Below are 27,170 nucleotides of genomic sequence, written 5' to 3'. Positions count from 1 at the left end.
GGGTGGGCTTCAGCACATGGCATTTCTCAACTCCGATGCAACTGGAAACTCACCTCTCTGGGAAACGGTGGTTCACTGAGAACCCCACATGCATCGACCTATTAATACCAGTGTTGGCAACATCTGGAATCTGCCCCATGGTCCTGAAATCCTCTGTGTTAGAAATATTTCTATCTTCTTCCACAACCTAATATTCTATCTCAGTGACTCTACCTGCACGCTGCTGTCAAAGGTTAACTGCTTCATCTACTTTCCATCTGAACCAGATCTCAAACTATATTTAAATCTAATAGGGCTGACCAAATCTGCTGGAAAATTCTTTCATTCTTTTTTTATCCAGAGAAATCGGCACTTACACAATCTTGATGCATTTTCACCTTTTTATCTACCTTTGCGAAAGGCTTTCACTCTGATTTGTGCCGTGTAAATAGTCTTGAAGTTACAATGATATGCAGTGTTCCTAAAAAGCTTTCTCTTCACCCAACTTTATAATGGGCATTATTTCCTTTGCTTAAGTGTTCCTAAAGTACTGCAGCGATTGTCATAAAAGAACATTGCAGATCATCTGGAAACGGTTTTCTATTTTTTTATTTATTTTTTTTTAGTCTAGGATTAGGATGCAAATCCAACCCGGAAATTGAACCATCCCTAAATTGCATCACTGTTTATCTGATTACTGCTCAAAACCATCTGCCCCTAACTGTAAGACAACAAATCAGCAGGGATTAAAGAACAAAGCCTCTTACAATGGTCTCTATTGGTGGAGTTTAAAAATAAAAGAAGAAACAGCACATATCCCAACCTTTCATTCTAGATTTTAAAACTCCATCAAGAGTTTTTGTTGATATAATTTGAGTGTTGCTGTTATGAAAGTACTAGAGGGCTTATCTATCTCAGAGAGGGCATATGCACTTTTGCACTTCTGAGAATCTCCAGTGAATTCTAGAGACCCAGACAATAGCAGCATCTTATTCAAAGTGGCATTTCATATAGAAGGGCTGATGGTGACACAGTAGAAGTCTGCCGTGGCTTCTGTGAGATCACTGTGTGCAAGACACATTCCGTGTGATAGGTCCTGAAGCTGTGTGAGGTGGGGAGGCCCCTGCATTATAACGTGAAACCTAGGAAAATTCACATTTTTCCTAACCCTTTGCAGACCGATGTGTTTTTTATATTATTAAACCAAATCCATATTCAACTCTTCTCTAACCAATCCTTCCTCTTCCAACCAAGTACTGTGGTAAGATAGTGAGACACTTCTCATTCTTAATTCTCAAGACAGTAATCGGTTTTCACCCCAGAGTATATTGCAAACACTTGCCAACAATGTCTGTTTCAATTCTCAAATCCAGTTCAACCTGTAATTTTTTTCTTCTGAATTATTATTTTTTTTAACATTCTAAGGCAGAGTCTTGGTATCACTGAAACAAGACTATTTGAAATGAAGGGCTCCCAAGATATCCCTTAGCTCAATTTCTTCATTTAACATTTGACAAAACTGAGGCCCAATGGGTTACCTGATTTGTCTGGGCCACAGCAAGAGGCAGAGCTAAGCCTGGAGGAGACCAAAACAGTTCCAAATCCCTCAGTAGGGTGCTTGTCATCTTGTACAAGTTTACTTTTCAATTTTAAACATCTGATTGCTTTTTTTTTTATGATACGACAAACGGTTACATTGGGCTAACTTTAAAAGTTCTAGGGCATAGTTACAAGCTGAGCAAAACTGGTCCATTTTGTGGTGAAGTCTTATTTAGGTAGAAGATGCAAGGGAAAGAGTAGCTATCATTCTTGTAAAAGTGAAAAACAGATGCTTTAATGTACCTTGGAGTCTGTCACTGACTGTGGGAACTTTTGGTCAGTTCCATGGGGGCTGGTGTTCCTGTGTGAACCCAACCCCTGAGAGCCCCTCAAGTCTCTTGCCATGTGGACAGTTCTGGGGAAATCAGGCCAATTCTGACAGTAATCTGGTCAGTAGTAACTGGAATTCCACTGTGTACTGAATATGGTACCGAGTAAAGAAGATAAATAGTGACCCTCACTCAGAAAATTATACGGAGATGGTTACTCCACTCACATACAGACATACATACTCTCCTCATAGTATTCCACTGAATTGTGTCTTTAAAAATTACAGAAGTTCTTCCTAGTTTTAGGTGTACTTGGAAGATGGCAGACCAAACTATACGTGAAACATAAAATGTGTTTTGGTAACTTTCTCTAGGATACTAAGTGTAATCTCTCAGCTCTCATAGGTACCTCAAAGCTTTCTGTAACCATTAACATATCGTATTGGAATTGATCACTTAACACATTGCGTTGGAACCACGTATTTACTTTTCGGTTTCCTCTGTTTACACTGTAAGCAACTCAAGGGCGATGTCAATGATTTCTCAGCACCTATAGCACCAAGCCCACATCCTAGCACGTGGAGGCATGCAACAAATGGTTGGTAAATGATGGAATCAATCAATCGATAGATCAATCGACGAGTGAGGGAATGGGTGAGTGAATGAAACGATCAGTATTTTATATTCCAAAACACTTTATGGTTTTTAAATTGTTAATGTGTATATTTTAAAATTCAATATTCGGGCATTTCTATCCCCACTTAGATTAACCTGGTGAGGATGAGTGACCAACTCAGGTTTCTACAGCCGTTACATGAGATTACATGAGAAAGCCAAAGCTGAAACCCAGGTAGCTTTCCCTCAGCCTAGGGAACCCAAGAAAGATAAAAGTTCATGTGATTTTTTTTATAATTTTTATTTTATATTGGAGCATAGTTGATTAACAATGTTGTGTTAGTTTCAGGTGTAGAGAAAAATGATTCAGTTATACATATACATGCATCTATTCTTTTTCAAATTCTTTTTCCATTTAGGTTATTACAGAATATTGAGCAGCATTCCCTGTGCTCTACAGTGGTTCTTTGCTGGTTATCCATTTTCAATATAGCAGTGTGTACGTGTCAGTCCCAAACTCCCCATCTATCCCTCCTCCCTCCCCTCCCCCCGGTAACCACAGTTCATTCTCCAAGTCTGTGAGTCGGTTTCTGTTTTGTAAATAAGTTCATTTGTATCATTTTTTTTTTACATTCTGCATATAAGTGATATCACGTGATATCTGTCTTTCTCTGTCTGACTTACTTCACTTAGTATGATCATCTCCAGGTCCATCCATGTTGCTGCAAATGGCATTATTTCATTCTTTTTAATGGCTGAGTAATATTCCACTTTATATATGTACCACATCTTCTTTATCCATTCATTTGTTGATGGACATTTAGGTTGCTTCCATGTCCTGGCTGTTGTAAACAGTGCTACAATAAACACCGAGGTGCATGTATCCTTTCGAACCATGCTTTTCTCCAGGTATATGCCCAGGAATGGGATTGCTGGATCACATGGTAGCTCTATTTTTAGTTTTTTAAGGAACCTCCATACTGTTCTCCATAGCGGCTGTACCAATTTGCATTCCCACCAACAGTATAGGAAGGTTCCCTTTTCTCCACACCCTCTCCAGCATTGATTGTTTATAGATTTTTTGATGGTGGCCATTCTGACTGGTGTGAGGTGATATCTCATTATAGTTTTGATTTAAAGTGCATGTGATCTTGAGCTTTAAGACACACAGAACTGTACTCAAGCAGATATTTTTATAGATGTATATAGAAATGTTTTAGTGGTAAAACCACTCCTCACTACCAGAAACCGATCATAGATCACGTCTATGGTACTGAGTTATTGAAGACACAATTCAGTTGGCTCTGAAATTTGCTTAAAATCAAGATTCAGTTGCAGTAGTACTTTTTTAATGGTGCCGAAATAAGAATCAGAATGAAAATTTGATCATTGATCCAAATAATATTCTATTTAGCTATAGAAGGTGACATTAATTTAACTTTCTCATATAAAATAATTATTCCAAATGTGAGTGCAGGACACTTTGACAGGTTTTAAACTAATTTTTGCTCTAATAGTAGAAAATTTATTAGTTGGGTGAGAGAGGTACCAAATGGATAATATTGTTAGATATTGAAGAAACACTTGTCTGTAAGAAAAATAGAACATACAAAATGAAAAGTGATATAGAATATTTGCTTCAATTTGCTCTAAACTTCTTTCCACCTCCAAATCAAGATCACTATATAGAATCACCACCTTGAAGGAAAGACATATCTTGATTTTAATGATGATATAACATTCGAGAGATGAGATTATATACGAAGACATCTCATTAGTTCTAGTGAGATGCCAGAAAGATACAACGTGGATCAACGGAGTTTTATTTTTTTAATTTTGTTTTTTTGTTTGTTTTCATTTTGTTTGCTTTTGTTGCCTTTTTTTGGTGTCAAATCCAAAAAGATCATCACCAAGACCAATGTCAAGGAGATATATATACCGTATCTGTATCTCTCTTTACATATATATATACAGTATAACATATCTCTCTATATTATTGAGGCATAATTGACATATAACATATAACATTATAATAATCTTAGGAGTGCAATAATGTTTGACTGTAAGTATTAGGTATACCTGCTTCATGATTTGACAGTATTTTGATTTATGACTGCATTTCACATGTGTGATCATGGGCATATTATACCCAAGGACAATATTTTTAAAAGACCTTGTGTCTTTGTATAGATGATACAAGTCTACCTAAATGACTAGTATCCAAGGGTCATTAGGTAAATGAATGCCCATCCTTTACTTCAGTCTCAGAAACTGTCCATCATATACTTCTATCACTGAGAAAAAGATGTCATCACTCGATCATTCCTTTATCAGTTATTGCTAAAATAATCTAAGTTAATTGTATTTATCAAGTACAGGCTCCTATCCAGTGGGTCACTTTGTAGCATGAGATGGACTTGTGCTTGCAAGTAAAGAAAAACTAGCGGGTAAACTGACCACCAAGTGATCCAGGTCCCACCAGACGTGTCTCATTTATAGCAAGACAGAAACATTGATGGTTCTCTTCATAGCTTAAGCATCAATAAAAACAAATATTGGAAGATTTCTTCTTTACATTTATTTTTAAAGAGATGGTCCTCTTTCTCTCTCCAAATTTCTCTCTGAACACTTTCAATGCTATTTTTACCAAGTTTTCATTCCTTTTCAAAAACCAGCCTGGTTATTTTATCACCTTTGGAAATGTAAACCTTGACGGAGAAATGTCTTTCACTAGGGATGCCAGCATAAAGTGAATTTATGAGCCCAGACATGGATCTGATAAGCAGGTAGAAATCACTTTATGTACATAAAACAGTGCCCGATTAAAGGGCAGCCACATTCTTCCCCGGCAACCTGTCTATGTCACTCCAGTAAATAAGCTTTTTTGTTTTTAAGGGCGACCTTATAAGAAATTTAAAGTTTAAAGCAGAAACCTTAAAACATAAAGGTAAGAGATGTGATTAAGCAAAGAAATCACAAATATTTGGGAATATTTGGAGAATAAACTCAGTTGAGGACAATACAAGTGACAACAAGTGATTATAAGAAGCTAAGAGAGGGCTTCCCTGGGGGCGCAGTGGTTAGGAATCCACCTGCCAGTGCAGGGGACACGGGTTCGAGCCCTGGTCCGGGAAGATCCCACATGCCACAGAGCAACTAAGCCCGTGCGCCACAACTACTGAGCCTGCGCTCTAGAGCCCGTGAGCCACAACTACTGAGCCTGCATGTTGCAACTACTGAAGCCCACGCGCCTAGAGCCCGTGCTCCGCAACAAGAGAAGCCACTGCAATGAGAAGCCTGTGCACCGCAGCGAAGAGTAGCCCCCGCTCGCTGCAACTAGAGAAAGCCCGTGCGCAGCAACGAAGACCCAAAGCAGCCAAAAATAAATAAATTTATTTTTTAAAAAAAGAAGCTAAGAGAAACGTCCTCATATTTCAAGCACCTTACAGGATCCACAGTCTTGTGAACCCGTAAGAGAGAATTCATGCCTTCCTAAGTGAAACAGAACCTCCATAGATCTGGACTCCAAAATGATGTTTAGAATTTGAGGCTCACCATAATTATAAACAAATAACTAAACAAGTAAGACAATGCTTTACTGGAGATGGCCAAGATGAATGCCTGGTCAGTGCCTTTTACAGTTGGGGGGCGGGGAGGAAAAAAAAAGAAGACTGAGACAAATGTTACATTGTGTTTCCTTTCTTATAGGAATGAAGAAAACCTATTAAAAGGTATTTTAAAACCAACAGTCAGCAAGAAAAAGAAAAAAGAAAACCCTATGGTCTTTCAATGACTACATGGCAGAAGAAAATGAGTGAGAAGAAAAGATTTATTCAAATGATAATGACAACCAATTGAACATATGCATTGCAGATTACTTTAAGTAGTATTTTTAAAGTACTACTACCTCACTGCTCATAGACCAAAAAATCACATTTATACATCTTTTTGAAAAGATATATATATATGTGTACAAACATACAAGTGTGTTTATTTTTTAAATGGTCAGTAAGATGAAATAATCTCTGAAAAAAGAAACCAAGTCCTAAAAAGCAGAAAGGATGAAAGGCAGAGAGTTTCAAAGCTTCAGCTGGGGAGCTTGACTCCATATTCCTGGTCCTTTTCTGAGACTCTCTGACTGTGTGTGTGTGTGTGTGTGTGTGTGTGTGTGTGTGTGTGTGTGTGCGCGCGCGCGCGTGCACGTGGGCACATGTTAAGAGGAGAGCAGATCTAGGCTTTGCATTTTTAGACCTCTCTGTATGATGATTAACATTTTGAAGAATCAATGTTTCAAAGACGTCAGAAACTCAATCTGAATTTTGCTAAGACCTGTGCACCCTGCACTTTCACTTTGAGAAGCATACCCACCCCCAACCCTGGTCAAGGCAGTCCAGGTCACCTCAAGGTGAGGGAAGCTCTTCTCCAGACAGGCCCTCCACCTGGCTTCCCCTACTTTCCATGGGAAATAATGCCCTATCTGCCCATGACTTCCTGGCAAGGCAATTCCTGCCAGTGATGCTGGGGAGGTTAACCCACATCAAGAAATTAATACAGGCTGTCCTCTGAGCAGACGTAAGCCTGGTGATTTCTGCTACTGAGTACCGTCAGCTCGGTGGCTGAGCTGGGGTCTGTGGAGCTCAGGGCTCAGCTCTTGCCCCAGGGTTCCCCAATTTCCTCTCCAGAATTTCTGCAGCACTGAATAAAAAAATGACCTGGTTTCTGACTGCCCCACTGGCGAATTTCGAGGATTCCCACTGTCATCCTTTCTCTGTGGGAGTATTTTCCCAATGGGATTATAAACCAGGTGTTGTAGCGAGAAACTCTCTTTACTTCTCTTTGTCAGTCAATTAAACCAACTCAAATATCAGTATCAGAATTGGCAAGCATAAAATATCAATGATTCAGGACCTACAAGTCATACAAAAGTCATCTTATTATTATGTCTATTGAAATAGAACAGCACAAAGATAGTTCAGCATTTTGTGACTCCCTATAAAGGCTGTCCTTGTGCTTTCAAAATTTTCCTTTTCTTTTAAACGCAACACTTTTTGCCCAATTCTCATCCACTATTGCTCTTAGAACAGTTAGATGGGAATATATCAAAATCAACTGGCAAAATTCACAGGGAGTCCACATACATTGCCTCAACCCAAGGAAGGATCTGGTGTCCACTGATGGCATCAATTGCCTGGGAAGTAAGAGATGCCTAGAAACCCCTAGAAAACCCCAGGGCAGGACTGGAAGACAAGCAGTCAGGTAGGCAAAGTGGCCCTTCAGGGAACTCCTACACCGGGTGGGGAACTGGGGAGTATGGTCTGGAAGTTTCCGGCTAGATTATATGACCCTGCATTCCTGTGAACATCTACAAGCACCTTGAGGCTGACACCTACCCCATACTGAACCAGGTGAGGACGTGGGTGTTTTCTACCCATTGTTAATATTATACTAAGTCCTCCTTGTTTGTGGGGATTATACTAGGGGTCATGGGTTAACAAACAGTGATAAATGCTACTGTGGGGAAAGAAAGAAAAACCTGAAATGGCCAACTGTGCTATTGCCAGCAGTAGACTGAACAGTATAGTATAACAGCTCAGGATCCATATTTTGGATTGATAAGGAGCTGGGCTATAGCCTAGGTGGTGTGACCCTCATTTCCCCGCCTGTCTAATGACCTGAGCCAACGGTGATAATCCTCAGTCAACAATGGAAACCCAGCCATTCTGACTAAATATGCCACAGGACCCAGAGCCCCTGGTGGCAACATATCCCATATGCAACAGTTCTTTTCAGAGGTACACAAATCCCTAGAAATCATAACCTACAAAAAGTGTGTTCACGTGCGTATGTTGAATACACGTCATTACACCCTTTTCTCACAGGCAGAAAGTTCTTAGGAAGAACGTAAACCACGTTGTTTTTGTTTAAGTCTTTCAGCTCACTCTGTTTACAGTGACAGATCACTACTTTCAAGGCTGCCATTTGACCATTTATATGGTCACCTTTCAGCTTTTGTTTGGTGAAATGACAAGTCATTTCGTCTATTTCCTCTGGCTTTTCTTCAAATGCTTTACAACTTATATGGGATTTGTGAAGGTTTTTCACAGGGAGATGGTTTTCTTCTCTCTCTCTCTCTTTTCAAATCTTAGTTCAATCCCAGATCTCACTATGACACTATTTCATGAAGTATAATAATGACAAAAGCAAATGGACAAAGTAGTTGTTTCCATTCTTGGAGATGAGAAGAAGGCTCGTACAGGCAGTTACTGAAACTGCTTCAGGGATTAAAAGAACTGGTAGCAAAAGTACTAAGGGAGCCTGGATGGGGCGGGGGAGGCTTTGTGTATATTTCAAATTTTAAAATAACATCTAGAATATTTCACTTTCTAAACTGTTCAATTTACATATTTTTCATTATTTAAAAGTGACTTCAGTCATAACTGCCAAACTTGGAAGCCATCCACATATCCTTCAGGGGAAGGGATAACTAAACTGTGGTACATCTGGGCAATGGAATATTATTTAGTGATAAAAAGGAAACAACTATAAAGCTATGAAAAGACATAGATGAAACTTAAATGCATATTATTAAATGCAAGAAACCAATCTTAAAAGACTAGGCACTGTATGATTCCAACTATATGACATTCTGGAAAAGGCAGAATTATGGAGACAGTAAAAAAAGATTAGTGGAGGGCTTCCCTGGTGGCGCAGTGGTTGAGAGTCCGCCTGCCGATGCAGGGGACACGGGTTCATGCCCTGGTCCGGGAAGATCCCACATGCCGCGGAGCGGCTAGGCCCGTGAGCCATGGCTGCTGAGCCTGTGCGTCCGGAGCCTGTGCTCCGCAACGGGAGAGGCCACAACAGTGAGAGGCCCGCGTACCGCAAAAAAAATAAAAATAAAAAAATAAAAGGTTAGTGGTTGCCAGCAGTTGGGGGTGATGGAAGGGAGGGATGAACTGGGGGGAGACAGAGGATTTTAGGGCACTGAAACTACTCTTTATGATACTATAATGGTAGAAACCTGTTACTGTACCATTTTCCAAACCCACAGAATGTACAACACCAAGACTGAACCGCAGTGTAAACTATGGACTCTGGGCGATGATGATGAGCTGATGTCGGTTCACTGACCATGGCGAATGCATCGCTCTGGTGGGGACGCCGATGGTGGGAGGGGGGAGCAGCCGTGCACGTCTAGGAGCAGAGGGTATATGGAAACTCTCTGTACCTTCTTCTCAATTTCGAGTGAACCTAGAACTGCTCTAAAATATAAAGTCTTTACATAAAAAAAGACTTTGCTGACTTCTTCAAAGATTAAATGAACCTAGCCATCTGTCCATTTGACTGACCTTCCCCATATGCTGGCCTCTCTTTAGGAAGGGTGTGTTCAACTTCTGTAACATCATCTTTTTCTTCTCCAGGTCCTCCAGTGTCACGTAGTGCCCCCTCCCCAGACACAGCACTTGCTCCGAGAAAGGTGAGCAATGGGTTTTCTTCTAATTCTTCACCAGTCACTTCCTTATTTATTTCCATCACATCATCATTTCTTCCTCAACTGATTTTTCCACTACCTCTGAAAATACCAGCTCATTGGAAAGTCATCAGAGATTGAGTGAGCAATTGAATATAATTGCACAAAATTACACAGATCTGAAAGCCGGCAGTCTACTCTGTGTCTGAGTGTGCGAGGCCAAAGCCTTCTGTTTTACCAGCCGGTGCTGCTGAGGTCACCTCGACAGCCTGAAAAGGGTCAAGGGAAGTGATCCCTCACTGTAATACACACAGAAACTCATTCTTTACTGCCCTAAAAAAATGACTATGGAGGTGACAGCGCTGGGACGTCTGCAGCCCACATGCAGAAAACCAACGGACAGGAGAGAGATGCTACAAGAAAGCGTGTCCAGCGCCTGGCTGATTAAGGCACTGACTGACGGGCAGAGAAGCAGGCTGACTTCTCCCCGAGCAAAGCTCACACAGAGTGGAAGAGCCCACTGTCATGCAGGGTTGTTGCATCTCCCAATGGCAACACTGTCAGGGTATTCTTGCAAACCGGGACCACTTAGAGTGTGGCTAACCATCTGGGTTTGCCCAGGACTGTCCAGGTTTTTATGCTGAAAGTCAAGCATCCTGATTACCTCCTCTGTCCCTGGATGACCAGGACGGTGAGTCACCTGAAACCATGCAATCTACGGACACGTGGTAGAGAAGCAATGAAAGACCAATCCAGAAATTGGCAAACTTCTACCAGACCAATGACATCACCTTGATTTCGAAAAAAAATATACAATATGCACATTATAAAATTTCTTAGTGAATGAACACCTATAGCTGATTCAGTAACTCATGGTTTTCAGTTGCATGTTTAGAAGCAGAGCTATAAAAGCAGGAAAAGCAAAGCAAAACTAGCCTCCTAATGGAGAATTCGGGAGGAAAAAGGAAAAGCGGAGGTTGTCATGTTGAGGCTGGGTCGCTGCCTGAGACGAGGACTGGAGGTCCCTGAGCCTCAGCCTTCCCGTCCGTCAACACTACCCTCTGCCCTGTTTTTAAATTGAACAATGACCACAATACACGTATTTGGTCAGCCTCTCCAAATATGAAAAAAAGCAAAATCACCGTAAAATATTTTTGGCAGTTTTTCCCCCTTGAAACCTTGTATTAGAGGGAAGCACACAGTTACTGGAAACAAAGGGCTTTTGGGTAAAAACAGACCATCTGCAGGAAAAAAAAAGTTATCAAGCAAGAATTTCCCCAAGAGGAACAGCAATGAAAACAATGGTTAGTTTGTCTCATCTAAGTTCTTCACGGAGGCTGAGGAAGTGAATTTGGGGAAACAGTTCTGATTTTGCACAGAAACAAGCTAGAGTGAACAGGCAGAGCTGCTTCATCTATTCAGTTCATCTCCCACCACCATCGTCCTCCTGCTACCTCTCCATCAGCGTTGCTGGCTTTCCTTTGTCCTGTTTTGGGGCACATACTTGGGGACGGCACCGAGTACCTCCCCAGCATCACACCAGCCCCGCCTCCTACAGAACAGGGCACTCTGAGCCACTCTGCCCCGCTCTGTAAGCCTGCCCTTGCTCCCGGGACTGTTGTCTGAACCACACGGAGGGAGCCTGCTGATCATGAGCACGTATCAACGGTCAAGGAATGTCTGATCGTGTGGGTTCTGTCTGCACAGTTTCAGTGGGGAGGTTCCATCCTCGGGCCATTCTGAAAACCTATGGGGACTGTGTGTTTCCACTATGACTGGAGCCCTGCGGGGTTGCAGAGGCGGGAGAGAAGCGGGGATTCTTGGTGTTGTAAACGTGCAGGCCAAGCCCACGTGGTAAATAATTCCTCCAAGTCTCAAGCCTTTTGTTTGTTCACACAGATGATAAACTTGTTTGCCATTATCACAACCTAGAGTCTAATTCTACTTAGCTTATGAATATGAGTATTTTTCACCCAGTCCTAATGCCTACCTTGTTTTTCAAGAATATGACTAGGCTGTCAACTAGAGGAAGGTTGTGTGTATGTTTTCTTAGCTCGGAACCTCACTCCGAGTCTTCACCCTTTTAAAGACACCAATGGCCCTCCTGAAAATAATAAATAATATCACTTCCCTAGCCATGGAACGTTGAAACATCTGTAAAAGACTTGTATCCAAGTATTAGTAGCATCACCATTTATAATTCATGAATGGTTAAACAAAATGTGATACATGCACTCAGGGGAATATTATTTAACAATAAAAAGGAACAAAGTATTGATATAACCTCAAAAGCACTTTGATAAGTGAAAAACAACAGACATAAAAGACCACAAATACTATCTATATGACTCCATTCACATGAAATGTCCAAAAAAGGCAGTTCTGTGAGAAAGTAGATTAGCGGTTGCCTAAAGTTGGGGTAGGAATGTGGAATGACTGCTAACGGACATGGGATTTCTTTGTGGGTTAATGGAAATGTTTTAAAATTAGATTTTGGTGGAGGTTTCACAACTCTGTAAATGTACTAAACATTGAATTGTACATGTAAAATGGGTGAATTTTATGATATGTAAATCAAGCTTGAATAAAGCTATTAAAAACTCAGTATGTTGAATTAATAATAATCTAAAGACAGGATTAACAAAAATCAGTTTTTAATAAAATCTGTATTTCACTACATATATGCTCAGGCACAAGAGGCTGGAGGTTTGCCTTCTGCATTGAATCACTAGGAATGCAGACCAGGTGTGTGGGTAGGTAGGTAACATTACCTATAAATTTCACTTCAGGAAGTGAAGAGTTTATACACCATGTTTGTTATCAAAAGGGAAGCTGGACTTGATAGTGTTGGGAGCCACTGGTATTGTTATTTTTTCTATCATTGTGTGCATTCTTGTCTCTATTTTAGAAATAACCTCAGAGCAGCTGAACAAATTACCCCAGCGCACACCTGTCGACCCGTTCCTGGTTGATCTCTTTCCTGAGGCCAGGTTCCTAGATGTTGGGCTGTACCCAACCTCCCCACACTATCTCCACTCAGGGAAGCTCTCCTGTCCCCTGAAGCATGTGACTCTCTGTCGATTTTCATGTGGAACAAAAGCACTGGGTTCTCAAGGCTTATTTGAGGGTGAGACCCAGAGCCTATGTTGGCAGTGAAAGGAGGGGTGATATTAAAACCTGCACAGGACAGAGAGACAGAAATGTCCCCTGAGGAGGGAAAAGGGAGCTGACTTCAGGGGTCAGACTACACGGTCGGGACTGTAGCCCCTCCACCCCTGTCTGAGAAGTTCAGAAAGATGCCACGATCATGCCCCCCAGGTTTTTCTTCTGAAGGGTCACGTTTTGTACTCTGTGACGCACCTCCTTGGCCACAGCTGTTTGGGCTTGAGGCTGGCCTGGGGAGTGGGAGGCTGTGCCCTGTGTGGCACGTGAATAGCAGACCCTCTCCCTGGGGAGACTCCACGGATGATTTACAAAGGCTCTCAGCCGGCATGGAGCAGGCAGAGGCTGAAAGGAGGGTGGACAGAGGTCAGAGGTGGTAGAGGCCCTGACGCAGTGAGAGAAGAAGAAGGTTGACTTCGGCAGGAAGAGGAGAAGAGAGAGACATAAAAAGGCTGAGACCCCATAAGAGACCCACAGCTGTGAAATAGTGACGGGACCCTGCAAGGGCAGAGCCCAACTGTCCCCTCATGGGTCCCACATTTCTTGAAGCTTTGTGTCTGACTTAAAAATGTGTGAAACAACATTTTATCCATAATACATGCAAGCTTATTCTAATTCAGAATTAGCATGAGAAATTACTTGGCCTTAAGGAAAATCTGTGTGCCTAAAAGATGCACCCTATCCATCTGGTTCCTTGCTGTCCTGTAATAATGTCGCTAAGACTACAAGCAAAGACACAAGTACAAAGGACTGTAGCCTTTGCACACATGCTCTCCTCTGCCAGCCAAGGTACAAGCTTCTCCTTTTGGGCCAGACCTGTTCTAGTGCCCCAGGGATGCTGGGCACCTATGTCTGAATGACCCATGTGGCCAGTGAGGCTTGTAGCACGGGAGAGTTTCCCAGCATTTGGGGGAATTAGATAAGAAGACACTGAAGAAAACGAAGCGGAGGTTCTACTCTTACGTAGAGGAGAAGAAGCCATTTGTAGCCACGTAATAAGCTCTCAGTGGGCAGAGTGGTGGCCCCAGGCCTTTTAGCTGGCTCCAGACTACCCAGGATTTCAGCAGTCTGTTGCATGTCAAACCCAACAAAGGAATGTTGAGATGCTAACATGTTATGGAGAAGCCTCATGACACTGTCACCATAGAGATAAGCCCCTCGTGAGGAACAGCTGGGATAAGTAACATATCAGATTTAAATTGGGATTTATTTCCACAAAACTCAATTGCTATCCCTACCTTGTGAATGGCTTCTGAATTATCAACAACCATATGTTTGCAGTCAGTGCCTTGAGGTCTTCAAGATGTGTAAAATCAGCAGCCTGATTCCTGCATCTGTGGAAGGGCTCATGGTTCCAGTTCACATTTTTCTTTACCATTACATGAAAAGGCAAGATTCAACTTTAAGAGAGGGAAAACACCTCCTAATGAATCAAGTTCAGCTACATTTAGGGATCTATAAAGGTCTTCCTCCAAAACTCTAGGTTCCAGCCTTATATTGGACAACTGGACCCCTATACCTCCTGTCCATTCCACACACACATGTCCCCCATCCCTGACAAAGATACCTACAATATATGCATCCTTTCATGTAAACTTTGCACATCAGCTAACAGAAGATTCATAAAAAGAGACACAAAAATAAAGCTAAAATGTGAATTCTCAAACCAAAAGGGTAGACATTGAAGTCCTGACTGAAACCCAGTTCTATTCCCCCCCCCCCACTAAATGGATCATTTCACTTTCATCCTTTTCCCACTTTCACATATGTTATTATTGTCCTAAATTTCATGGTTCAGGGTTTTCCAATTAGCCTGCCATAAGCATGTGCTTCAGGAGACAGTGCAGAAGCACTTGGCACTGTTGATGCTGGGAAACTACAGCTCAGGAAGAGCCAGTCCTCTCTGGGAATATTTCCTGAGATGGTGGCAGGATGCCACAGCCCAGCATAGCTTAACACTTCATCACACAGAGAAAGGAAAAGATGAAAAGTAACAGGACGGAATCTTAATAACGTAATCAAGGGAGTCCCATGTAACCTGCTCTACATTAAAAGACAGCAACCGCTGGACCTGTGACCCTCAAGTACACCTCAATAGTTGAAGGCTCTCTAGGTAACCACTGATTCTCAAGGCCTGAGTTCATCACAGTTTGGCTTTCGACCGAGCTGCCCACCATCCAACACATTCTTTACTGCTCCAAAGTAATTTGAATTTATCATGGACTGGATTTAGCAAATTTATGTTTAACTGAATTCCAAATGATTTCTAATTCTCCTTTTAGTTCAAGACAGCACGCATTATGTGGCACAGAATGCTTTTAAAACAACATCATTGTTTGAAACATTCGGTGGGGTTGATGCCACATTTCTCTGAAAAAAAAAAGTCAGCTAAAGAGAAAAGGAAATAACATCACCACCAACATAGGCATCCATTCATTTACTCACCCACTCATTCACTCAAGAATTCATTCACTCACTCACTCACTCAAGCATTTGTTAATTCATTTACTCATTCAGTCATTCATGAAAGTATTCACTCATTCATTAACTCAAGCATTCCTTCATTTATTCATTCACTCACTCATTTCAGAGCTATGCGTCACAGTGCTACCTAGTGCTGGGAACTGCGCAAGGGGACAATCTTGGCCTCCTAGCTCCTCCATAGGCATCTGTTTATGTCACACAACAAGGGTGGGCATGGGTGTGGGTTGACGACCCCATTCCAAGTGCATAAGCATCTTTCCTTCAGTGACAAGGAGAAATGCCAAACAACAACAAAACAGAAGGAGGGGGTGTTGGCAATATTACTATGAAAGGCACGGGCCTGTGGGCAGAGCCACATTAAGACATTCATGGGTCTTTCCTTCAAAAAAATTGTTTAAAATTATATTTTATGACTAGCAGGATTAAGACAAACGCAATCTGGCTGGATTATGTTCATTTTTTTCTTCTGATTTGGAAAGAAATTAAAATATTTTCATGGGATCCTAAAATTATAGTGGCCCTAGACACTGTGCTATTGCACTAGGGGATCACTTGGCTCTGGCTTTGGGGTCACTCATGCCAGCATCCTAATCTTTCCACACCCATGAACTGCATTGACCGTGCACAAGGCAGCTCACTTCTTCATGCCCAGGTCTTTGTGGCTAAGACATACCTAGGGCTCTTGTTTCTGCTTCTCCTCTCCCCATCAAACAGGAATAAAAGTAGAATCGGCTCTCAAGGTCAGTGAACCCTAAGAGTGGCAAGACCACAGAAGTCTCTCCTTGTTGCTCTTAACACTGAACCAGAACATCCAGACCAAGTAAGGCTCATGAAATTGGAGTCAATTTCATCAGTTGCCCGCTATGAAGTAGGTTAAACGGAAGTGTTCCCACTTCAGGGAATAAATCAAGTAGGGTCTTTATTTTGTCTCATAATAATTCTCATTTTATACCACATTTCACCTCCCCAACCATCCCTATCTTAATGATTGCTTTTAACATACTTTGTAACTGACGTTTTTTTTTGGATTTTGAACTCAGTTTGATCTTAAATCCTCTTTTTTTTTTAATTGGAGTATAGTTGCTTTACAATGTCAGTTTCTGCTGTACAGTAAAGTGAATCAGCCACATATATACATGTATCCCCTCTTCCTTGGATTTCCCTCCAGATGAAGCAACCAACGAAGGATTAATCTCCAAAATATACAACCAGTTCATGCAGCTCAAAATCAAAAAAACAAACAACCCAATCAAAAAATGGGCAGAAGACCTAAATAGACATTTCTCCAAAGAAGACACACAGATGGCCAACAAACACATGAAAAGATGCTCAACATCACTAACTATCAGAGAAATGCAAATCAAAACTACAGTGAGGTATCATCTCACACCAGTCAGATGGCCATCATCAAAAAATCTACAAACTGGAGAGGGTGTGGAGAAAAGGGAACCCTCTTACACTGTTGGTGGGAATGTAAATTGGTGCAGCCACTATGGAGAACAGTATGGAGGTTCCTTAAAAAACTAAACTAGAACTACCATATGACCCAGCCATCCCATTCCTGGGCATATACCTGCAGAAAGCCATAATTCAAAAAGAAACATGCACCCCAATATTCATTGCAGCACTATTTACAATAGCCAGGGCATGGAAGTAACTGACTTATTATGTCCATCATCTGTCTGTCCTCACTGGAACATTTAGCTCTACAAGGGCAAGCATTAGTATGTTCTGTTTACTACTGTATTATTATTCCTGACACTTCTCAGGCACACTATAAGCACTACGTGAATATTACTTGTTAATTAAATTGATTTGAAAATGATCAGAAACACTGGTTTGAAAAACATTAAAATTCAGCCTTCAGGATATTTGGGGTATATTCTATGAGAATTGTTTCTCTACAAACTACAACCCTTGGTCTAGTACTGTTAGAAAGCTCAGGTCTGGCTGCTCCCTGCTCACAAGACAATGCTTGAGAGGCAAGTGTCGGTAGAAGGGAAAAGGAAAAGTTGTTTTATTTCAGAGGCTGGCAACTGGGGGAGAGGGAAAGTTCATGTCCAAAGGCTGACTCCCCCACTGCCGATCAGTGAGCAAGAGCTTTTAAAGGGGAGTTTCAGGGGTGTATCAGCAGAGGGAGGGGGCTCCATGCAGAAACAGCACAGTCAGCTCTGACCGTCATCTTGAAATTGGCCAGAGATGGTCTGATCAGTGTCGTCTTGATTGTTTTAGGTACAGTTAGTCTTCAGTTCCGGGGTCAGTTTGTTCCCATTTCTTTGATCTCAGTTCTCAGAACTGTGGCAGCTATGCCATGGTTACAGTCTGGTCATCATGTAGTTATCTTCTTCCACCTGGTGGAGGGTTCAGTATTTACAAAACAGCTCAAAAAATATGGCTCAGAGTATTTTCTATAGCCCTTGAGGAGAAACTACAGGTCCTTGACTTTGCTTAATGACTAAACTATTATTACTCTGTCCTGTTTGCTTTTCCTTTGCTTCTGCATTTTCTTATTTCTCTGATTAAACTTATCCTCTGGCTAAAGTTTTTCTACAGACAGAAGGCAGGCAGAGGGAGGCATGGGGGAGGGGGCTTCTCTCCTGGGAAGGCCTCATAGGGTCCTGTTTTGTTTCCGTATTCCTGGTAGCGCAGCCTAATATTTTTTCTGTCTGTTCATCCTTTCCCACTTCTGATAATATAAACTATTTTTGACTAAAGTGTACAGCAAGGGATGCAGAATGTATGTGTACCACCCCCTTCTTCCCCTTTCAAATTCTTCACGTGCCACAACTTCTTATCTAAATTTTATACCAATCTGACAGTTTCTCATAAAGCAAGAACAGAGAGAGCATAGTAGCAAAGTTACTGAGCTAATTTTATTAAGGCACAAGGTGCTTTAGGATATGATTCAAATTTTTTTTTCATTAAGATTGGCCAGTCTAGTTGAAAAAAAGACAAGACTTTGGATTAACCATTTCCAATATTCTGAATGTACAAACTATCCCATTTCCCGCAAAGGGAGCTCTCCCAAGCTTTAGGGAATCCTTTGTTGTCCCTGTGGACCACTGCTATCACACAGACACTCCAGGCTGTACATTCAGGGAGATGCTTATGGTAATTAGAGGGGGAGACGCACGGAAAAGGAAAAACTATTAAGAATCTTATTTTCTTCCTTATGACATATCAACTCATTTCCATTTTTATTCAAAATGTTATTCGTTGTATTGATTTTTTTTTTTTTCGGTACGTGGGCCTCTCACTGTTGTGGCCTCTCCCGTTGCAGAGCACAGGCTCCTGACGTGCAGGCTCAGCAGCCATGGCTCACGGGCCCAGCCGCTCCGCGGCATGTGGGATCTTCCCGGACCGGGGCACGAACCCGTGTCCCCTGCATTGGCAGGCGGACTCTCAACCACTGCGCCACCAGGGAAGCCCTGTTGTATTGATTTTTATTATAAAATTAATATATTCACATTGTAAAAACTTCTATAAATACAGAAAGATAGAAAAAAAAATGAACCATGATCACATAATTGCATCTTGCCAAAGCAAAATGCCTTCTATTAACATTTTGATGCATACCCTGTAGACTGTTCTGATGCAATGAACAGAATGATCTGAAAGGGGCCCCAGGAGTTCACTCAGGGTAGCCTGGACAATGGGCCAACTGGAAGCAGGGTCCCCGTTTCTGCTGGCATAAGGGCTGCATCTGAGTGAGGCTTCTTACCCCTGACAGAAGGGGCTATACCTTCCCATGGGCCTGGGGGTCTCCAGTGCTGGGCAGCTGGCTCTCTCAGACAATTCCAGTAGCAGTCAATGCCTACTAAACCCAGACCATGTTTAGTAGGATTTCTCTCAGGCTTACAAGAAAGGAGCATATGCAGAGAGGTTCCTCGAATGACAGACCCAAGCACTGTCGAGAATACCCAACCCCAGCCTGCATTTCTGTGGGATGATGAACAGATAAGGAACCCTTTCATTTTCTCACTTACATCTATTTTCTTCCTTAACATCTATTCCTTAACACATACTGTACCACCTTGTAGAATATGCCCTTACCTACTGTGATAGACAGTTTTCCGTGTCAACTTAGAGTTAGGCTGTAGCACCCAGATATTCAGTCAAACACTAGTGTAGGTGTTACAGGGAAGTTATTTTGTAGATGTGGTAAACATCAACAATCAGTTGACTTTAAGGAGATTACCCTGGATAATCTGGGTCAGCACAATCTAATCAAAGAACTTGAAAGAACCTAAAGCAGAAATGAGCTTTCCCTGAAGAGGAAATTCAGCCTGTGGACTGCAGTATCAGATCCTGCCCCAGAGTTTCCAGCCTGTCCTGATGGCTTGCCTTATGGATTTCAGACTCACTCACCCCAACTGCATAATTGTGTGAGCTAATTCCTTGAAGTACATCTCTATCTATCATCTATCTATTTCCTACTGGTTCTTGCACCAGAGTTATATAATTTCATTCATAAGCTTAAGTGCTGTATAAATGAGAAATCTATTTAGGTAAGGTTTATGAAACTTGGGACTTTTCTCCCACTTATTTGCTTCTTTGTTTTTTTCTTCTTTTTCTTTCCTTTCTTTTATTGAAGTATAGTTGATTTACAATGCTGTGTTTCAGGTATATAGCAAAGTGATTCGGTTATACATATATAAAAGAATATATACAGACACACACACACACACACACACACACATATATACACATTCTTTTTCAGATCCTTTTCCCTTATAGGTTATTACAAAATACTGAGTATAGTTCCCTGTGCTCTACAGTATATCCTTGTTGGTTATCTAATTTATATATAGTAGTGAGTATCTGTTAATCCCAAACTCCTAATTTATCCCTACCCCCACTTTCCCCTTTGGTAACCATAAGTTTGTTTTCTATGTCTGTGGGTCTATTAAAAACATGGAATGCTTCACGAATTTGTGTGTCTTCCTCAAACAGGGGCCAAGCTAATCTTCTCTGCATGGTTCCAATTTTAGTATATGTGCTGCCAAAGCAAGCATGTTTCTTTGTTTTTTATGCTTTTCCCTTTTTTCCCCAAATGGAGTTGAAGATATCAATATAGCAAGGTATCATAAATCTAAATGAATATAGAACATTCACATATTCTAGAATGAACACAGACTATTTGTTAATACATAATTAAGAAATAAAAAAAGGAGGCTTATGGTAGGCAAGTAAGAAGGCAAGAATATATTTAGGAACAAAATGAATGCCAAAAGCTGGGAGAACAGGAGAACAGAGATGAATCGCTACAAAGATCCGTGGAAATTCACCAAGTACAAAGGCTGAGGGCAGAGCCCAAAGGCAGAAAGAGATGCCCCCAGGTGCAGAAAGCCAGGAATGGGTCTAGAGAGCAAAGAGAATGCACCAGAAACTCAAAATGCTGGCAGGCAGGCTGTAAAGCAGAAAGAGCATTGCTATGGTTTGGGAAGCTCATAGCTGGCCTTGCAATGCACAAAGATCTAAAGGGGGTGTGGCTGGTGCTCTGATCCCAAGCTCTCCAAAGGCAAAGTTTCAAACCCACCTTCACAATGTGCGAAGTTTTTGGCGAACTGAATCTAACTTAAGATTCCAACTCTGCAACAGAGTCCAGAGACAGCTCAGCTACATGTTAGATTGACTCAGGCTCACACCATCAGCCTGACAGGGGGCACGTCTTCTCAGGAGGTGAATAGGTCTTATCCCAACACTATGTTCAGCATAAAATAAAAAAATCACAAGATGCACAAAGAAGTAAGGAAAAGGGGCCTACATTTAAAAGAGGAAACAGGGCTTCCCTGGTGGCACAGTGGTTGAGAGTCCGCCTGCCGATGCAGGGGACACGGGTTCGTGCCCCGATCCGGGAAGAGCCCACATGCCGCAGAGCGGCTAGGCCCGTGAGCCATGGCCGCTGAGCCTGAGCGTCCGGAGCCTGTGCTCTGCTAACGGGAGAGGCCACAACAGTGAGAGGCCCACATACCGAAAAAAAAAAAAAAAAGAGGAAACAGTTCATAGAAATAAATATAGCAATGACCCAGATGTCTGAATTATCACTCAGGAATTCTAAAGTATCTATGATGAAGGGTCTAGAAGAAAATGATGACAACAAATATGAGTAGATGATGACTTTCAGCACATAAATGGAAACAGTAAAAAGGAAAATCAAATGGAACTACCAGAATCGAATTATGTGATGTCAGAGAGGAAGAATGCATAAGCTTATTAGCAGACTTGGACACAGCAGAGTAAAGAATCAGTGAACTCAAAGGCAGGCCAATAGACCCTATCTTGACAGTAGATAGAGAATAAAAAGTAAAAAACTAAAATAAAATAAAACAAAGTATCTAAAACATGTAACATACTCTCAAGCAATATAAATAATTGGAGTCCCAGAGGTTAGAAGAGATATAGGAAAAAAATTATTTTAAGAGACAATAGTCACTAAATTTGAAATTGATGAAATACATCAATACACATATCCAAGAAGCTCAGCAAACCACAAACATGATAAGCCTTTAAAGAATAATTTTAAAAATCACACCTATCACATCAGAGGCAAACTGCTGAAAACCAAAAATGGAAAGAAAATCTTAAAAGTAGCCCAAAAAACCCAGCCAGGTCATATGCAAGGAAAGCATGAAAAGAGTGATGATTTAATTTCTCAGAGTGAAATAGAGTTTTCAAAGTGTCAAAATATTTTTTTTAAAAAGCTGTTAATACAAAATTCTATATCTAACAGAGGTTTACATCAAAAATGAAAGGTAAATTAAGACGAGTTCAGCCAAAGAAAATCTCAGATTTTGTAGCCAGAAAACCTGTGCTACAAGAAATGCTAAAAGAACTGCTTCAGGGTGAAATATATGATTCCAGATAGAAGTTCAAGTCTGCAGGAAAAAAAAAGAAGACCATAGAAAGTGCAAAATATAGGTAAAAAAAGGGGACCTATTTATTACTTTTAATACGTGTATGTTTGTGTGTACAGACACATATCTATGTTTGTGTAATACATATAACATATACAGATTTAAGCTACAATTGTTCAAAGCAAAAATGGTAGCAACATTTTGTAAGGTTCATAGAATACAGAGGAATAAAAGAGCACAAGGAGCAAGAGGGAGATAAATGGAATTATACATGTAATCATGGTGTTCCTACATTTTGTAAAGAGTTTGATATAATTGGAAATTGAACTGTGTTAAGTTAAAGATACACATTGTAATTCCTAGTGAAGTTAAAGATACACATTGTAATTCCTAGTGACCCTGAAAAAATAATACAAGAATGTATATTTAAAAAGTTAATAGAATTAAATAATTACTTGGTCACTCAAAATAAGTCAGGGAATTAAAAAGAGAAACATACACCAATATGAAAGATCTAAACCCAAGTTATGCTGATAATTACATTATATATGAATAGACTAAATGCCACTTAAAGACGAGGTAAATAAACAAGATCCAAATGAATGCATTTTACAGGAAATACACTTAGAACATAAAGAAACAGATGGTTGAAAATGAAATGTTAAAAAGCAACATACTATCCAACCACTGTGCATCATAAATCTAGATGGCTTTGTTTATACCAGACTTAGTGCAATTCAAGACAAATAGTAACATCAAAGATAAAGAGGAGTATTTCATAATGTTAATAGTCACTCCACCAAGAATGAGTAACTAACCTAAATTTAAATGTACCTAACGAAATAGCTTCAAAACATATGATGCCAAAATTGACAGAAGATTTTTGTTTTCAAAAAGAAAGCTCAGATTCACAGTGGGAGATTTTAACATGCTTCTCCTTATGACTGATAAAACAAGTGGACCAAAACTTGAATAAAATATAGAATATTTGATTAACACTATAAACCAATTTAACATAATTAACACTTAAAGAACACTCCACTCAACAACTGTGTAGTACAGATTCTTGCCAAGAGCACATGGAATATTAACCAAGATAAATCAAATTCTTGGACATTAAAAATCCCTCAATTACTCAAATTATAATAATTCAAAGTATGTTCTCTGAAAACAACATTAACATTGAAATTAATAGTCATAACATAACTTTAAAAACACTCAACTAGTAGGAAATTAAACAACACATTTCTAAGCAGGTGACAGCCTGAAGAAAATCCATAAGGAAAAATAGAAGATATTTTGGATTGAATGATAGTAATATTTGTGGTGGTGGGATCTTGAAGATAATCTGGATGTCCATCTCTGAGGAAGTGGATTCATAAAATGTGGTGGATACAAATCATTGACTACAATGCAGCTGCTAGGTACAAGGAATTCAATTTACACATAGCAAAGTGGGAGAATTCCAAACACATAGTGTTCATGAAAATTAAAAGATGTATAACACCCTTTGATGATGTAAATTAAACCAACATTTGCATAAAACAATAATATACAGTGTAAAACATACCTACAAAAATGCACACTCAACATATTAGCACATTTCAAATGGTGGGAGCAGTTATCCTCGAGGAGGTGGGCAATAGGAATAAAAGGAAATAAACAGAACAAAAAGGGAAAGAGTCTCTGTTAGACCAATAACCATCATGTGCCACAAAATGAGAGTCCCAGAATCCTCTGAAACTGACCCCAAACAAACAAAAACTAAACAAACTTTAGACTAGACATGGAGCAAAAAAGGAAGAGTGCAGAAAAACGTTGATATGACGAATCCCCCAAAGTGCAACCCAGAGAAGTAAAGAGTTAGACCAGGTGAAAGAGAAGTTAAGAGAAACAGAGAAAAGAATAACAAATCCCAAAGCACTTTTAATAGGATCCCTGGAAGAAGACAATGAGAGAGACAATATTTGAAGAGATAAAACCTGAAGGAAATCCCAGAACTGATGAACATGAATCTTCAGATTCCAGAAATATAAGCCAAGCAGAATAAATATTTTTAAAATCCTTAACTAGATGAAACTACAGACCACCACCGAGACAGAGAAAAATATTAAAATCTACCAGAGAGAAAAAGACAGATTACTAGCAGAGTAAGGACAAATGAAATGACAGCGGACTGCTCACTGGCAATGAAATACGGGAGAAAGTCATAAGAAGGTACAAAAATTCTGAAGGAAAGTAAATGTCAATATAGAATTCTATATCCAGCTAGGTTACCAGTCAAAAATGAAGCATGACAAAGTTCTTTTGAGATATAAGAAGAAAGAGAGAACTTACTACTCTTAGACCCTTACTGGAGAAACTATTGAAGATTATACTTCATCAGGAAGGAAACATGCAGTAACAGGTGGGCCTCAGCCAGTGAGCTTAGCATCCTCAGCCATGCACCTTCCGATTGGTCAGGACTCTGTCCCAATTGGTGAGGGGCCATGCCTTACCAAATCTTTACTATTCAGACAATGCTACCAGGCTACCAGAAGCAATGATAAGAACTCTATTCATACATTGGTAAATCCAGATAAATATTAACTTTAAAAAGATTAATAGGGCTGTTAAAAGTAAGGCATAATTAAAATTCTAGACAAAGCAGCATGAAAAGCAGAAGGAAGAGATGGGAATTAAAGAAGTCAAGTTCAGGAGAAGGGTAGACAAGCTCATTAACTTTAAGTTTTGTATGTGAGGGTACATGTCAAAGTCATGGTTGACAAGAAAGAATAGAAATAGAATTTGTAACTTCCACACCAATAGAAGAAATAAAGAACGCTAGCAATCTATCAAACAGCAGGCAAGTTCGGTAGGGGAGCAGGAGAATCAAAAACATTGATAAATGAAAATACCAAATATGCCAGAAATTCAAGGAAATACAAATATGCTTACATGACCTACTGGAAATAATCAACTGTGCATTTTTTAAAATGTCTTGTAGAGTGGAGCTACAGTGTTCATTAGAGAGAAATTTATAGCTTGCAATGTATTTCCTTTTAAAAGAGAGAAAGACTAAAAACAAATCAGCCAAAAATTCAGTTCCATGAGCTAGAAGAATGAAGCAAACTCAAAAAATCAGAAAAAAAGACATAAAATACAAAACAAGAAATCAAAATGAAACAAATTTACATCTTTAAAAAGACTAATGCTGTAGGAAAGAATCTCAACAAGCACAAATCATCAACAGGAACGAGGGAGGAGACATTGCTATGGCTAAATCATAAGAGAATCCTTTAAACGAAGAAAGTAACACTTCGGTCTTCTCTCCAAGCTCAGGGGGTGCCCTGCCACCTCAGGCAGGGGCAGGAAGTCTAGTGTCTGGCTTAACACCCGGAGGCCACCTTCTGCCAGACTCGCACACGGCTACTGCTTGAAAGCCGTCTGGGTTACAGGGCTTTGTGTCAAGCTCTGAGCCAGAGGTGCCCACTCAGCACCTGTTTATATCTTTTCTCTCCCAGCAGTGAGGTAAGGACATCATCCCTGTTTTACAGGTGCGGGAACAGAGGCTCAGGGATGTCAAACAGCACGGTTAAGTTCGCCCAGCTAGTTAGTGGGGAAACCATGTTTCAAACTCAGGTGTGTCTCAGTTCAAAACTTATAATCCTAAAACTGCAGCAACTTTCACAGTTCCTCCCAGCTGTGAGTGTAAGGGGAGCTGGAATGGGGAGAGAAGTACAAGGAAGGGTCAAGTCAGCATTTAAACTTTCCTTCACTCTTTCTAAAATGTGACTTTCTAGTTTTGTCCGCCTGGCACAGGATCCTTTCCCACTGTTAGGTGGGCCCGCCTGGCCCCGAAGCCTTCCAGGGTCCACTAGAATCTGAACGCATAGGTCTCACCTTGAAACAGACGGAAAGGCGTTTCAAATTGGTAATTCATAGCTAGTACTAGTTTAGTCTTATTCTCTTTTAAAGTTTAACAATGACCTCTTCATATTAGTAAGGTGTATTTCTTTCCATTTTTCCGTTAAAAATATAAACAAGTAACTCAGTCAGATATATTTTCACTTCCAGAGTCACATTTATTTGACCTGCTTCTTATTTTTAATTCCCTGATCCCATATGCTTGTGAGATTAGCAAATGCTACTGAAATGTGTTTGAGTCACAAGGTAATTACTTTAGATAAATGTCATTCTGTGGTTTAGGATTAGGTCCTAATTCCAGTTTTTAATAGTACCTGGTTAAGCCCTCCTTGGATTGGCTCGACAGTCCTGGGGACTATATGTAATAAAAGCCCACAAAGTAACTCATTCATAAGCCAGTTCTGATGTGTAGATCCTGATGGCTGAATTCATACCTAAAGCCAAACCTTCCTGTCAGATATCAGCAAGAAGAGATGAACCAGCATGCACAATTGTGTTTAAGTAATGAGAATGTTATTCAAAAGACAGACCTGAAAAAGAACCTGTATCAAATACGTTCACCATGACTTTCAGTTTGTAGGTATTTTTTAGTGCCAAAACGGGATAAAACACACAAAGAAACACATACTTTCATGCACACACACTCCAGATTCAGAACCCAAGATAATAGTTCCAGCAAGAAGGAGCAAGAAAAAAACATTGTTAGGTTACATGTCATAAACATACTTGTAGGACACGTGTGACCTTGGTAACAATATCCAGAAAGTGTTTTTAAAATGCACCATTAAGCACAGGAGGAGAGACAGCAATTTGGAGAAACAGATATGG

The 27,170-nt window shown here is 40.4% G+C and overlaps 1 protein-coding gene and 1 non-coding gene across 7 annotated transcripts in view; both read right to left on the bottom strand.

The window, feature by feature from the left end:
* The window catches only part of DSCAM (DS cell adhesion molecule), a 752,061-nt gene that overhangs the window by 488,193 nt on the left and 236,698 nt on the right, over window positions 1–27,170 (bottom strand). The gene's annotated exons all lie outside the window — the stretch shown is intronic.
* On the bottom strand, window positions 20,488–20,590 carry LOC115841596 (U6 spliceosomal RNA). The gene has a single exon (XR_004034898.1). It is a non-coding gene; the product is annotated as a U6 spliceosomal RNA (small nuclear RNA).

This window comes from Globicephala melas, chromosome 4 (assembly GCF_963455315.2).
Source record: "Globicephala melas chromosome 4, mGloMel1.2, whole genome shotgun sequence".
NCBI lineage: Eukaryota > Metazoa > Chordata > Mammalia > Artiodactyla > Delphinidae > Globicephala > Globicephala melas.
Note: the sequence above shows the minus strand (reverse complement) of the source record. Positions and strands in the feature narration are given on the sequence as shown.